At 39.3% G+C, this 13545-nt stretch overlaps 2 protein-coding genes across 2 annotated transcripts in view; one reads left to right on the forward strand and one right to left on the reverse strand.

The window, feature by feature from the left end:
• Nucleotides 1-8809, reverse strand: part of LOC103364475 (chondroitin sulfate synthase 3-like) — a 19062-nt gene extending 10253 nt beyond the window's left edge. The window contains exon 1 of the mRNA XM_008291604.1: nucleotides 8799-8809. The gene's annotated coding sequence lies outside the window, so the exon portion shown is untranslated. The remainder of the gene's footprint in view (nucleotides 1-8798) is intronic.
• megf10 (multiple EGF-like-domains 10) overlaps nucleotides 3583-13545 on the forward strand; it is a 71485-nt gene continuing 61522 nt past the window's right edge. Inside the window, exon 1 of the mRNA XM_008291603.1 lies at nucleotides 3583-3685. The gene's annotated coding sequence lies outside the window, so the exon portion shown is untranslated. The remainder of the gene's footprint in view (nucleotides 3686-13545) is intronic.

Below are 13545 nucleotides of genomic sequence, written 5' to 3' on the forward strand. Positions count from 1 at the left end.
ACAAAATAAAAGCTGTGAATTTAAATGCAGCAGCTACTTTCTTTCATCGGCCAATCTTCTGAATAATGTTTGTTAACATTGAATTTCAAAAAATTGAATTTCAAAAAATAGAACTTCGCCGTTTTTCATGCTTGTGAAGTGTTTGTGAAGTGATGTCTCCTGTGAATTCCCTCACACAAAGTGAATTGAAACAGCTTTTGCCTTCATGTTTATCATACTAGAACACATTCTAATGCCAAAACATGTTTGTAACTACTGAGTTTCAAAAAATACAACTTTGCTGTTTTTCATGCTTTAAAACAACGTTTTAGGCCATACGCTAGTTTTTCTATCGTGATGTTCCGTTCCACTTTTATGGGAAGTAAAATCTCTTTATATATTCTGAAAATATATCAAACCACCCGACTTCCATAAAGTTTCCACACACAGAAACCCTGCAGTATTTTTGCAATTCGAGTGTGAAGATGGAACTATCTTTTCTGCCGTGGTAGGAGTTTAGTTTAGAGTCTGTACTGTTTATTATTTATATATTATTATTACCTATATTATTTATATATTATAATTTATTTATGATTATTTCTAATTATTTATTTATATATTTCTATTCCTTATTTTTTCCTTTTTTTTTTTTGTCTTTTAATTTCGTTGTACTTTGTGTATGAAAACAATAAAAGCATTCTATTCTATTCTATTCTATTCCGACTGATCAGCGTAATGCAAATACCACCTTATGACCTCAGTGAGGCGTGGATGCCAAATCCAGATGAAAATCTGGAAAACCCTGCTTGCTGTATGCATATTCTTGATAGCTCAAGCACGATCAAGCACATTCAGGATAATTGCGAAAGAGTGGATATCACTGAAAGGGAGAGAAAGCAATGTCATGTTGCCAATCAAAGAGGAGGTAGAGAACCGGGATCCATGCTCGGCTAAAGGCTAACCCCTCCAGACCAGCAGGACCGTCTTCCTACTCTCCAATATCCGCTCCCTCCACAACAAGCTGGACGAACTCTGTTTGCTGAGAGAAACCCGCAGAGAGTTGAAAGACTGCTGTATGTTTGCTTTAACAGAAACATGGCTCCATGACAACATCCCAGACGGACATACAGCTGGAGGGGACGACATTATTCCGGGCGGATAGGCAGGCAGACAGACAGACAGACAGACAGACAGACAGCTAGTTCCGGGCAGCATCTGCGGCTTCACCATCATGTGTGTCTTTGTGTCCCTGTCTTATGTCTTGTCTATCGTAGACATGCATTCCGCAAAACGTCCTAATTAAATGATCCTGAAGAAACGCTCCCTCGTCTTGCTTGTACTGCTGTGTATGTACAGCAAAATAACAATAAGCCCGGTTTGATTTGATACACACGTTGGACAGCGAGTACAGTGAACTGGAAAGCCATCCCTGCTACCATACTTCCTGTGACAAACGTTTCACGGACAAAAGACAGAAATCAGATGGTACTGCTGAGTAGGCCTAGAATTTTATATGTGAAAAAAGTTTTTTTTTTTTGGTAGTCTGTGTGTGTGTAGTTCGCCTGCTGCTGCCGTGCTGGCCCTCTCTCTGATTTTTGATTATACAGGCTAACATGGTCAAAGCACATCAATGGATTTCTTCTGATCATTCCTTCAAATTTCATGTGTAGCCATTCATTGTTAATAAGCCCTCTTCCTCTCTTGGATGGATGGTAGGGCATGCTGATTACATTTTTCAAAATAACTAAGTTTCTCAGATTCCAAACATTCATCTATTATAATAATTGCTGATTCTGTAGTTAATAATAATCTACTTCAATTAGAGTTACAATCAATGCAATTTTAAGAAATCACGCAAAACAAACACTTGTGTGTCAACATTCCTTATGCCATAGGAAAAATATTTAATTCAAAATGTTGTGGCAATAATGATTGATAGGCCTACAGTAATAGCCCTATCATTATAAAGTTTCCGTTACTGCAGGATCATTTTGCTTCGAGCATTTGATATAATGTGCACCATCAGCAGAAGGCCATGGCTAGTATCCATGAGAATCAATTTTCCATCAATTGGATGACTAATGATCCTGCTCCTAGAGAGCTGCTGAAGCTTATTAGCTCTAAGTGTAAAACAGGAGACTGTGCTACAAAACGGTGTTCCTGTAAATCTACAAACCTGAGTTGCACAGAGTTGTAGCTAGCCAAGGGGACATTCCTGATGATAGTGATGACAGTGATGCTGATTGTTCAGTTTAGATATAAAGAAATTGTCACAGTGAGAGAATATAAATTGGATATCTCTTTCGTTTTTGACTGACCAATTAACATTGTGACCAAAGCTAATTAACCATAGCACCCCCTGAAAATTGGCTGTAACGTGTTTAATTAATATTTGATATGATACTAAATTAGACATATTTATGATTTATTGTCTAGATAAATGTGTTTTATAATTGATATCTGAAATCATGGCCATTGAAACTATTTTGCCAGTCTTATATTGTGGACAGTGAAATACGCAGTTTGAGCTGTTGTCTTGACAGATACTTTTTATAACTGATATCTAAAATAATGCCCATTGAGACTATTGCTCTAAAACCTTGTGGCATTGTAAACCAGGTTCAATTTTGGTTTTATAAACGTTTCCTTAAAATGTTACTACATGTACAATTTCTTTTCATTAAAAATTGATTCCATTAAAGCATTCCTGGAGCAAAAGGTAAAATGCAATTTAAAATTAAGTAAGTAAAACCTAATTATTTTGCTAATTGATCATCACAACATTTAGTAAAAATTAGCACACATGTTTGGTTAAATAGCAGTCTAATTTTCAGTTACATCTACTTTGCATGTGAACTTTTTCGTACTTATTTTGTGTGTGTGTGTTCTTGACTTATGAGGCACAGTTGTATTGACTCAGAATTTCTATTATATCTACTTAATTGTTTCATGTCATGGTACTAAATGTAGTTATTTAGATTATATTTTTTTACTTAGATTTACCAAGACCATCAAGTATATGTAAATGATTTCACAGCTTTTTAATTTTCTCAATATTTGTAAGTGTAAAAATGTTTCACCAAATAAACTGAGTAGTTCAGTTGAAGTTTTTAGAGTGATACTGAGCACAGGATGCTCCCCAAGAGGACTACCCAGGATGAACATCCATCATTTTGAGCTCTACCTGCTAACCAGTATGAGATTTTCACTCTTTTCAAGTAGAATCACTACATCAGCAGAGCTCTGTTTACATAATACTGTGTTTGAATGCAGTGATATGACTTTGATAATACATGGATCATCACTCAAACATGCAAAAAAAAAAGTTATCTAATTTTAATAACAAAAGTACACAAATATATATATATTTAAAGTTAACTTGCTCTTGGAGGCCCCCTACTGGTGACCGGGGCCCTCAGCAGGCCCTTAGTTCTCTCATGCCTCCGGGCCGCTGTTGTGTTCACATCAATGAAACGGTCATTACAGTAGCGGCCCGTGATTGGCGGAGAAACGGTGACGTCATGACTCAGCCAGCCCAGACAGAGAAGTTAGTCAGAGTTGATGAGAGTCCCCATCCGACTGAGCACCAGGAAACAGTCCAGCTTCATTTCTTATGGGATCTTACTTCACCAGTGGACCTACCACCGCTGCCACTGAAGGACGGATCCATGAACCGAGGCGCTACCGGTACCCTCCAGTAGACAAGGTACACGTTCCTCCTTTACCGGTGTCCTCCGCTCGGTGTGCTTTACAGATGAACGCTCATGAATGCACATCGATCCATCACTTACCATCCGAGACTTGTGCGAATTTTAGTGGATTGACAGCAACGAATAATTTAAACTTGACACGAAACTCCACAGCTTCTGTAAGCAAAGGAGGGCAGTAAGATGCATTAGATTAAAACTTGTAGTGTGAGATTGAAATCAGGGAGATAAGAAAGTAACCAACAGTAAACTGAGAAATGTATGTTGTTGTTTTACATTAATAACCCATGTTAGTGTGGTGTCAAAGTGTATGGACAATATACATAGAACATTCAAGTAGCAGTCACTTCAGTTAGTCATTTTTTCCAACTTAGTAAAGTACTGGAAAAGTATGGGATGAGTATAGTTTTAATAAATATTATTGTGCTGTACCCAGATTTAAGCCGGCTCACTTCTCTGAGAAGTCAGAAATTAATAAAGCTTGACATTAATCACTAAAACTATTTTTTTCTGTTCAGGATTGTAAGTAAATAATTCTAGATAATTTGACATCTTAATAAAAAAACACAATAATGTGCTTTACTATTTTTTCTTTTTTTTTTTGGTAAAACAGTAAATTTGAAAATTATGGATAAGAATAATAATTATATTTTAGCATTAAACATATCATTTGGGTTAAAGAGTGTCTGCATACTTGTGTATTAACCATTACAGTAACATAAAAAAACATATTTTGGTAATTACCAATGCTGATAATTTAGGGCTGCTATGGTATAAACCTTACATTGGGTGGTGGTCTATCTATCTATCTATCTATCTATCTATCTATCTATCTATCTATCTATCTATCTATAGAAACACAATCCAATCCAGCTTTAATGAAGTGAAAACAAAATATCCCAGTGGTGTTAACATGGCAGGTTAGTTGTTACCCTTTAGACCCACTAGGATAGATCACAACTTTATGTATACATACACAGATGAGCCACAACATTGAAGCCCCTTTGTAATTCCCCCGCCAAAAAAGCCCCTGGCCTGCCGTGGCATGGACACCGGACCCGTGGCATTGTCCTGTGTCGCCTGGCATGGGACACTCGCCGCAGATCCTTTGGGTCCTGTGGGTTGTGGGGTGGGGATTCTGTGGATCAGACTTTTTCTGATGTGTCCCGTGGATGCTCGATCAAGTTGAGATCTGTGGCGTTTTAGAGGCCAGGTCAATGCCTTGGGCTGTTTGTCGTGCTCCTCAAGCTGTTGCTGAGCAGTTTTTGCGGTGTGGCAGGGAATATTCTCCTGCTGTGGGAGGCTGCTGCCTTCGCAGTGCAATATTTAGGTGGTGTCCGTGTAACATCCACACGAATGCCAGGACCCAAGTTTTCCCAGCAGAACAAGCATAACAAGATGATGACTGCTGTTGCTTCGTTGTTGTGACCGATGGTTGTATAAACCTTATGACCTACATACATACTACATTTCCTTTCAACTGAGAAGCGTCCAGAAATTCTTAAAACAACACTAAACAGAGACCAGACTGCTGTTTGCCACAAGACCTGATTATTTTAGGAAAGACCATGTTGCCAACAGTATTCTGGGAACAAAACTGGGTGCAGCAGTCCTTCTTTCACTATACAGTCATGCAACACAGTGACTGGCAGGAAAACATGCAAACTATCTTCTGTAGCAGAAGGTCTCCACAAGTAGGGTGACTGAACACAGGCAGAAATATCACTGTTATTACAAAGAAGCGCTTGTGTTTACTTTAACTGTTTTGCTTGCTTTAACTGTACTCTGGCAAAACAATTTCCTTCGGGATGAATAAAGTTTATCTTTATCTTTATCTTTATCTTTATCTTTGTGTGTGCATGCTTTTACATGTTGAAAACATGATGATGTCTTTGGTGTAAAAACGAGCAATGCCTTGATTACACACTGGGTCATGGTGTGGCTTAAGAAGGTCTGGTTAGCTTAGCTTCAGCTGTTACTATTACAGTTTGGTGCAAGTTTCACATTAGTGACCTCACTTGGGAAAATAGATTGGTCTCCTCTGTGTGCACAAATACATGACAAGAAAGCTCTTCTTTTTTTCCCCCCAAAATTATACATTTTATAAATTACTTATTTTATTATTTATATCTAAATAATGTTGAAATATATTGCAAATTAACTCATACCAGTGTTTTTTAAAATTGGCAGCAGAAATTTCCAGCATATGGGGGACAAATTTGAAAACGAACAAAGAGAAAACGATATAGGAATGAAAAAGTTAGCCATAATCTCTCTGCAGTTCTTCTACCATCCACTGAAATCTAAATAAATCACAATGAATTCAGCAGGTTGCTTTGTACAGCTTGTTAGGGAATCAACTCAACATTAAATTATGATATTGATGCAGAAATACACAAGATATATAATAAATACTAGTGCATTGCAAAACAATTGAACATATTGAAAAAGTTTTTTTTTGTAATTTAATTCAAAAATGTGATGTTGGTGGTCAGGAGATCATTCGGTAGCAGTTTTTGCACTGTGGGCTGGAAAAGCAAAGCTTGTTTGCTGGTGGAAGCATGAAGTGCTCTAAAACCTTGCGGTATACGGCTGCGTTAACTTTGGACTTGATAAAACACAGCAGATGAACACCAGCAGATGGCTTGACACCCCAAATCATCATAAACTGTGGAAACCTCACAGTAGGCTTTAGGTTATAAGACAACCTGTGCTCACCAGAACTTTACCAGTCTTAGACCTATGGACTGTGCTGCTCTGCATGTCTGCATTGGGTCTCCACTTGGAAAAGAATTTCCAGAGGAACTGAAAGATCTCATTGTGAGACTTCACAAAGATAGAAAAGGATACAAGTAAAAAATCAATAGAAGCACAGGAGGTGTGAAAGGAACCAGAGTACCACATTCAGATCCACCATAGCGTCTTCTAAAAATGACGCCTTGCACAGTGCGCTACTTGTATAATCTAGCTTTAAAAAACAGGCGGATAAGTGCTTCAGTACAGGAATTATAAAGGGGAAAAAAAAATTTGACAACTCAGTAAGATGGACATTTTATAACATCAATCTCTAAGGCAGCGTCCAATACAAACCTTTGGCGGCTCTTTGACAGAAACCTGCAAGAGTAAACTTTGCCAAAGAACATGCAATGAGGCCTGATAATTGTTGGTAATGTATTTTTTGGGTAGCTGAGACTGAGACAAATTTGATTGGCTCAGATGTGGTCCAGCATGTTTGGTGTGAACTTGTCTATGATTATCCCAGTGAATGTATAATCCCACCAGTGAAGCATAGAGATGGGAGTGTGATTCTATGAGGCTAGTCAAGTGTAAAAGGTGTCTGGGAGATGAAATTTAGACTGTAATTTCCAGACAATAAGTCGCTACTTTTTTCACATGCTTTGAACATTGCAGCTTTTACAATGATGCAGCTAATTTAGGGATTTTAAAGATTTTTACGAATTTGCCTCAAGAGACTGAGGAAGTGTGTGACGAAGTAATTCTGAGGCTGTTCAATTCCGACACTGAAGAAGACGACTTTAGTGGTTTTAGTGCGCAGGAGGAAGATGAAGATAGCCATCAATGACTTTTCCTGGTAGGCGACTATATTTTGTATTTTTTTAACTGACCATGTTACAGGCACTGTTTGGGAAAAAAAATGTTTACGGTACGTATTTAATTAAAAGTTAAAAAAAATATTTCTGTGTAAACGTCTTGTGTTTCACCTTGGACACCTGTGGCTTATAGACAAGTGCAGTCTGTATATGTACAATTCTTTTTTTTCTTTTTGAAGTTAGTGGGTGCGGCTTATATTCAGGTGTGCTCAATAGTCCGAAAATTACAGTACATGGAACCATTAATGTGTATGGATACAGCAAAATACTGGCTGACAAGGTGACTCCCAGTCTGCAGAGGTATATTCCAGCATGATAACAATCCAAAGTACTTTGCCAAAATCAAACAAAAGTTTGTAAAGAAGGAGAAAGTGAAAACTATGACCTGGTCAAATGTGTTGCCTGAGTTGATGCCAGAACATTTCCAAGCTAAGGAGGATTGAGTATGTCATCAAAAGTAACGATGGACATATGAAGTATTGAAAAATCAAATATTTTAATTCCAGCAGTGAATAATGGACTGACTTTTATCGCACTGACTTCCTAATGTGGAGCCAGGATCTTTGATATAGTAAATCTAGACTGGGGCGACACGGTAGTGGGGTGGTTAGCACCGTCGCCTCACAGCTAGAAGATCCCCGGTTCGCTTCCCTGTTAGGATGCCTGGGATCTTTCTGTGTGAAGTTTGCATGTTCATGTGCAGCATGGGTTCTCGCCAGGTTCTCCGGCTTCTTCCCACAGTCCAAAAACTTGCTGAAGTTAATTGGTGATTCTAAATTGTCCGAAGGTGTGAACGTGAGTGTGCTTGGTTGTCTCCCTGCCTTCACCCACAGTCAGCTGGCATAGACTCCAGCTCCCCCACGACCCTAGTGAGGATTAAGCCGTGTATAGTTAATGGATGGAATCTAAACTGTTAGGTTTTTTTCTTAGTTTTACATGAGAGCAAATAGCCTACTGTTCAATGTGATAGAATGTTGAATGTTGCTGAAAATGTTCTGAATGTTAAACATTTACGTGATATGGCACAGGGGTGTCATTTCTGTTATATCCTGTACATTAATGTCCCATTACTTCCCTGAATCATAACTATTTGTTATTTTGCCTGACACTAAAACTTATTTAAGCCCAACCTAATCCCAACCTTAAAACAAGTCCTCATTCCAAAAATGTATGATTTACACTGCGGGGACTTGCTTTTTGTTCCAAAAAAACGGTGGGTTCCCACAGTGTGGCTGTGTACATGCTTTTAGGAGTAATAGAAATATTCACATCCACAGCTGTGTTTCTCTCAGCTTCAGTCATCCAATTGGAGCCGCCTCATGGGATGGTTATTTTTGAGTAAACAATTCAAAGACATTTAAATCATTGCCATTACATCCTCCAGTTGGAAGCTGTCATCACAGAATGTGTTCTCACTAAATATGTCTTTGCGGTGATCTTCTTGAGAGTCATCTGCAAAACAGCTCTCTTCCAGTCAGGGAGGTAGTGTTTAATTCTCTACCTTCCCTCCTCTGATGTTTCTTTTCAGTCGTCAGTATGATTATCATTTTAGCACACCAAAGGCTTAGCTTGTCAAAGTCAACACTGTGTGGTTAGAGCTGTATTCTATAATCAGTTTAAACTGTACTGTCACTGACTTGCTCAACATCTATTAGAGTCAGCTGTGGGCATACTACATACCTTCAGTTGTTGTTTTGTCAGGCACAAGCAACACCACTTGATGGGAAAGTCTAAGTGCTGCTTGTACCCACTTTCTTCCCAAAGAATCCTGCATGCGAAGTCAAAGACAAACAATAATTTGTTGTAAGTTTTCTGTTTTTACAGTTTGTGTATGCAAAATCAGTGCATCCTGCTGCTTGTACTGGGGCCAAGACTTGTGTCGCTCAAATAGCAACTTTGTATTTCCAGTGACTTATTGCTTTATTTTTGTTTATGGATCTGTTGCTGGAGCCATTCAGTCTATAAATGTTGCGCTTTTTCATCAGTTTCAGTGTAGGACAAAAGTGCCCACCTTCCACCACACTCACTTTTCATGTTCTTACCAGTATTTCAGTGGCAGGACTGGTTGTAGTTATGTAGTGATGGACTGTGCTATTGGGGATGACAAAATGGAGCTGAGCCTTGAATCTCCTGAAATGATCATTATGTCGTGATCACTGCAGTGTGCAGAGATGTACAATTCATTGTGTTTTTATCAGTTTTACATTTTAGTCACATTTGCTACCAACCTAGACGAGGACCTGGTGGGGTTTTGAATTTATTTATTTTTGGACAAAGTGGCAACAGGTGATTTTGTTGCTGATTTATTTATTGAAAACCTAATCATAGTAATAATCCCCAACTATTGTAGATATTTTCACAAGTTTAATATTCAAAGAACATTATCCAAATTCATTCTCAAGATTATATGTTCAAAACACAGAATACACAGGAGAGCATTTCCCCAGTCGCTGATATTATTGAAAATATGTTCCATTTGTGCATGTTTTTAAGTAGCTACCTCATATCCAAGAGACATAGGATGGGACAAACAGCCCTCTGATTGCATGGTAGCTGTAGAATTTCTCAACAAATACAAAAGCATTTGATAACAGTAAAAAAAAAACAAAAAAAAACAAGACTGGCAATAATGATCAGACAAATCCATTTTCTATACAATGCTTTATACTACAATCTGTATATCAATTTTTTAGCTACATTCAGCAAAACTGGGCTCACATGCATGTATCTGCACATAAATATCAGTGTATAGCATGAGTGCAGCCTTTATCTGGTCCTGGAAGGACTTCAGACAGCAGGTCTTGGTTCCTGGCAGTCCTTTGTGAACAGGCACAGAGGCGTCAATGCTGTGCTGCCTGGGACAGTGTATCAAAGTTGTGTAGCCCAGCCTAATCCGCTCCATAGGGGTTGTGTCTGGAACCCTTTCACGCATAAAGCACAACCCCTTGTTTGTGCAGCAGTGCAGTTGTCTTGGAATGGGGAGGGTTTCCGTGTGGTGGGTGCAGCTGTGCCCTCTCTTAGCTCAGTGAAATCTGAGAGGACTGGCCCTGCTGGCCCATAAACCGCCTCAACAGACACACTGCCCCTGGAAACATCTTGCAGGTTTCCTCCATCAACTGGCGTTTTTGAAAGGAGGTTAGCCAGAAGACACAGGGCGAACATTGGTGGCCTCAAGAGACTCACTCACTATCACCAAGAGATTCTTCTAGCAGCTGGAGTAATAAAGTCGTCATATCATGCTGGAGTCACAAGCTGTTTCTGTACCAGACAAGCAGACATGCTTATTGTGGACACACTGAGAAATCCTAAAGAGGTTTTAGTGACACTTTTATACCTTTTTTGTTCACAATTCTTTCTAGCAATTTTCTGTGGGTGTTCACTGAGTCTAGAAGTCTTTTTAAATGGTTAAACACTGAAAACCATGGCTACTTATTGTGTTCTACATGAAGAGTTTGTTTTAGATCTTAAATAAAAATAAAAATATATGTTATCATACCTCTTGTCCATACTGACTGTGAAGTGATATCAGCAGCAGTAGTAAAGCCCATGTTTTGTAAAAAAAAAAACAAAAGCATTCTAAAGTTTAGCTATCTCTACTTTAAGCTGGTGTGAGTTGATGGGTAGTCATTGCAGGGATAACTGGTACCTGAAATGTCACAGAAGTTATTGGTAAACAGGAATCAAAATTTGTTTCAACTGGCACCTGAATCCCTTTGTGGTGCAACGATGTGACTGTATAATTTCTAACAAGGTAAAGCAGGAGTCATCAAGTCAGAAAACTGACTCATAATATTGATTACACAACGATATCTAACAAATTACTGAATACAATCATTCAACTTCTTGTTAGGGCTGCAAGGCAAAGCGGTGGTTAGCATTGTTGCCTCGCAGCAAGAAGGTCGCCGGTTCACCTCCCGGTGAGGACAACTGGGATCTTTCTGCGTGGAGTTTGCATGTTCTCCCCGTGCAGCATGGGTTCTCTCCAGGTTCTCCGGCTTCCTCCCACACAGTCCAAAAACATGTTGAGGTTAACTGGTGACTCTAAATTGTCCGTAGGTGTGAATGTGAGTGTGCTTGGTTGTCTGTCTCTAAGTGTATCCCTGTGATAGACTGGTGACCTGTCCAGGGTGTCCCCTGCCTTCACCCTAAGTCATCTGGGATAGACTCCAGCCCCCCATGACCCTAGTGAGGATTAAGCGGTGTATAGATGATGGATGCATCTTCTTGTTAATACTGATAAGTGTGAGGGATGTCACACTCTGCTCACTCGACAAAGAGCACATCCTTTTTATTATGGTGTCTGTTACCTGTCAGTACTCTGTTCACTCTTTTGCTGCCAGACCACTTTCCCGAAAGTTCTGCTGTCACAGCTGCTGCTGTTCATGTGGCATTATAATGCCTCACATCCACCTGTGTTATCTGGGATTGTTTCTCTAGGTGTCATTTCCCCCTTTTATGATGAACTTAGTGGGGGGTTTTTTGTGTGTTTTTTTGTGGGGAGTGATTAAGTGAGAGGCAGAGAGAGATGAGGGAGAAACCAAATATCAGAACAACAGAACATACGAATGAATTTCATGTGAGCTGAATGACTAAAGCGTTGTATTGTTATAGCCTCAGAGAATAGAGAATCTTGAGTGTGTCGTGGCTGTTCTGGCTACAGCCCTGGAAGAAAACAAACTCATAGTTAAAAAAGGACTCCAGCTTGTTGGAATATGTTATATGTTCATGTGACAGGGCTCCAGTCTGCGACCAAAATGGTTGCATTTGCGATCTTTTTTTCAGAGCGTGCGAGGTAAATTTTCAAGCGGTCACATTCGTGCAAGTGCATGATGATCATTAAGCTGTATTAGTGCCGCTGTAACTGGCACAGGAAGCTGCTGTGTTAGCCACAGCGATGGAAAACAGAACTTTAATAACTTTGGTGTACTTGGTATTTGCGCTTAAAAATACCGTCTTCTCGGGGCGCCGCTATAGCTCACCTGGTTGAGCTGGCGTCCCATGTGCAGGGCTACAGATCATGAGTTCGAATCCCGCTCATGACCCTTTCCCACATGTCCTCCTCCATTCTTCTCTCCTACTTTCCTTTCTCTCTCTCACCAACACTATCCAATAAAGGCACAAAGGCCAAAAAAATAACTTAAAAAAACCCCAAAATGCAGTGAAAAGGGGAACGCACCTGCATTCGCGTGTAAAATAAACATCGCTCGGTTTCATTTCTTTTTAAAATCATTTTTGGTAGCACACCTGTTTGAGCACACTATAGATACCAACAGCAGCTACCGCAATGTGGGGCCTTTTTAGAGCATTGGTAAATTGTTGTGTCTATTGATAAGAAAATGTTCAGCAAGTCATAAGTTTTGCCTGTGTCAAGGTGGGAGGTGCGACCAAATGAGAAAGTTGGTCGCACAGGTGCTACCAGTGAAAAAGTTAGTCTGGAGCTCTGGTATATATATATATTAACCCCAACCCTGCCAACTTGGTAAAAATTAGATATTTCTAGTGTGTTAATGAAACCTACAGAGAAACCAGCACATGATACAAACAAAATGCGACAGCTGTGTGAAAGATAACTGAGTGTCCTTATGTTTGTGGGTTAGGGTTATTAAAGATAGAATTGGTCTGAATGCTGTTGATTGTATGATCGTGATTTATTTTTATCAAAAAATGTATGGTGCTAGAATGAAATCACTGCTTTGGAAATTGAAGGCTGCAGAATTTGTAGACAGCTGTGTTTATTACATTTTCTTTGTGGCATTGTCTCTTATCTTCTTGTGAGTGATTACTATTCATTACAGCTGCTGACTCCTCTGAGCTAATTTAAATCGGGTCCATTTGATAAACTCATTAGACTCGACCACAAAAACTTTAATCGGAAAATTTAAGGAGTTTAGCAAATATCTGAAAAAGCAAATCATTAACTTGAACAAGTCAGGAAAGCTAAGCCATTTTAAAGTAGCTACAAACCCCTAAATCATCTCTGCAGACAATTGTTTGTAGGTATACAGTACATGATACAGTTGTATCACTGCTATGATCAGGAAGAAAACACAAACTACCATCTGCTGCTGAGACACAGTTGGCATGGTAAGCATGGTGGTGGTAGTATTATGCTCTGGGGCTGCTTCACTACCAGTTGAACTGCCGACCTGGCTGACCACACCCCCTATCCCCTTAACTCAAGAAGCAATTAAAGGTGCACTGTTAATGGGAGCCATTGATCACAGCCCTCTAATTCCATATATTACAAA

Source organism: Stegastes partitus, unplaced genomic scaffold (genome assembly GCF_000690725.1).
Source record: "Stegastes partitus isolate 25-593 unplaced genomic scaffold, Stegastes_partitus-1.0.2 Scaffold751, whole genome shotgun sequence".
NCBI lineage: Eukaryota > Metazoa > Chordata > Actinopteri > Pomacentridae > Stegastes > Stegastes partitus.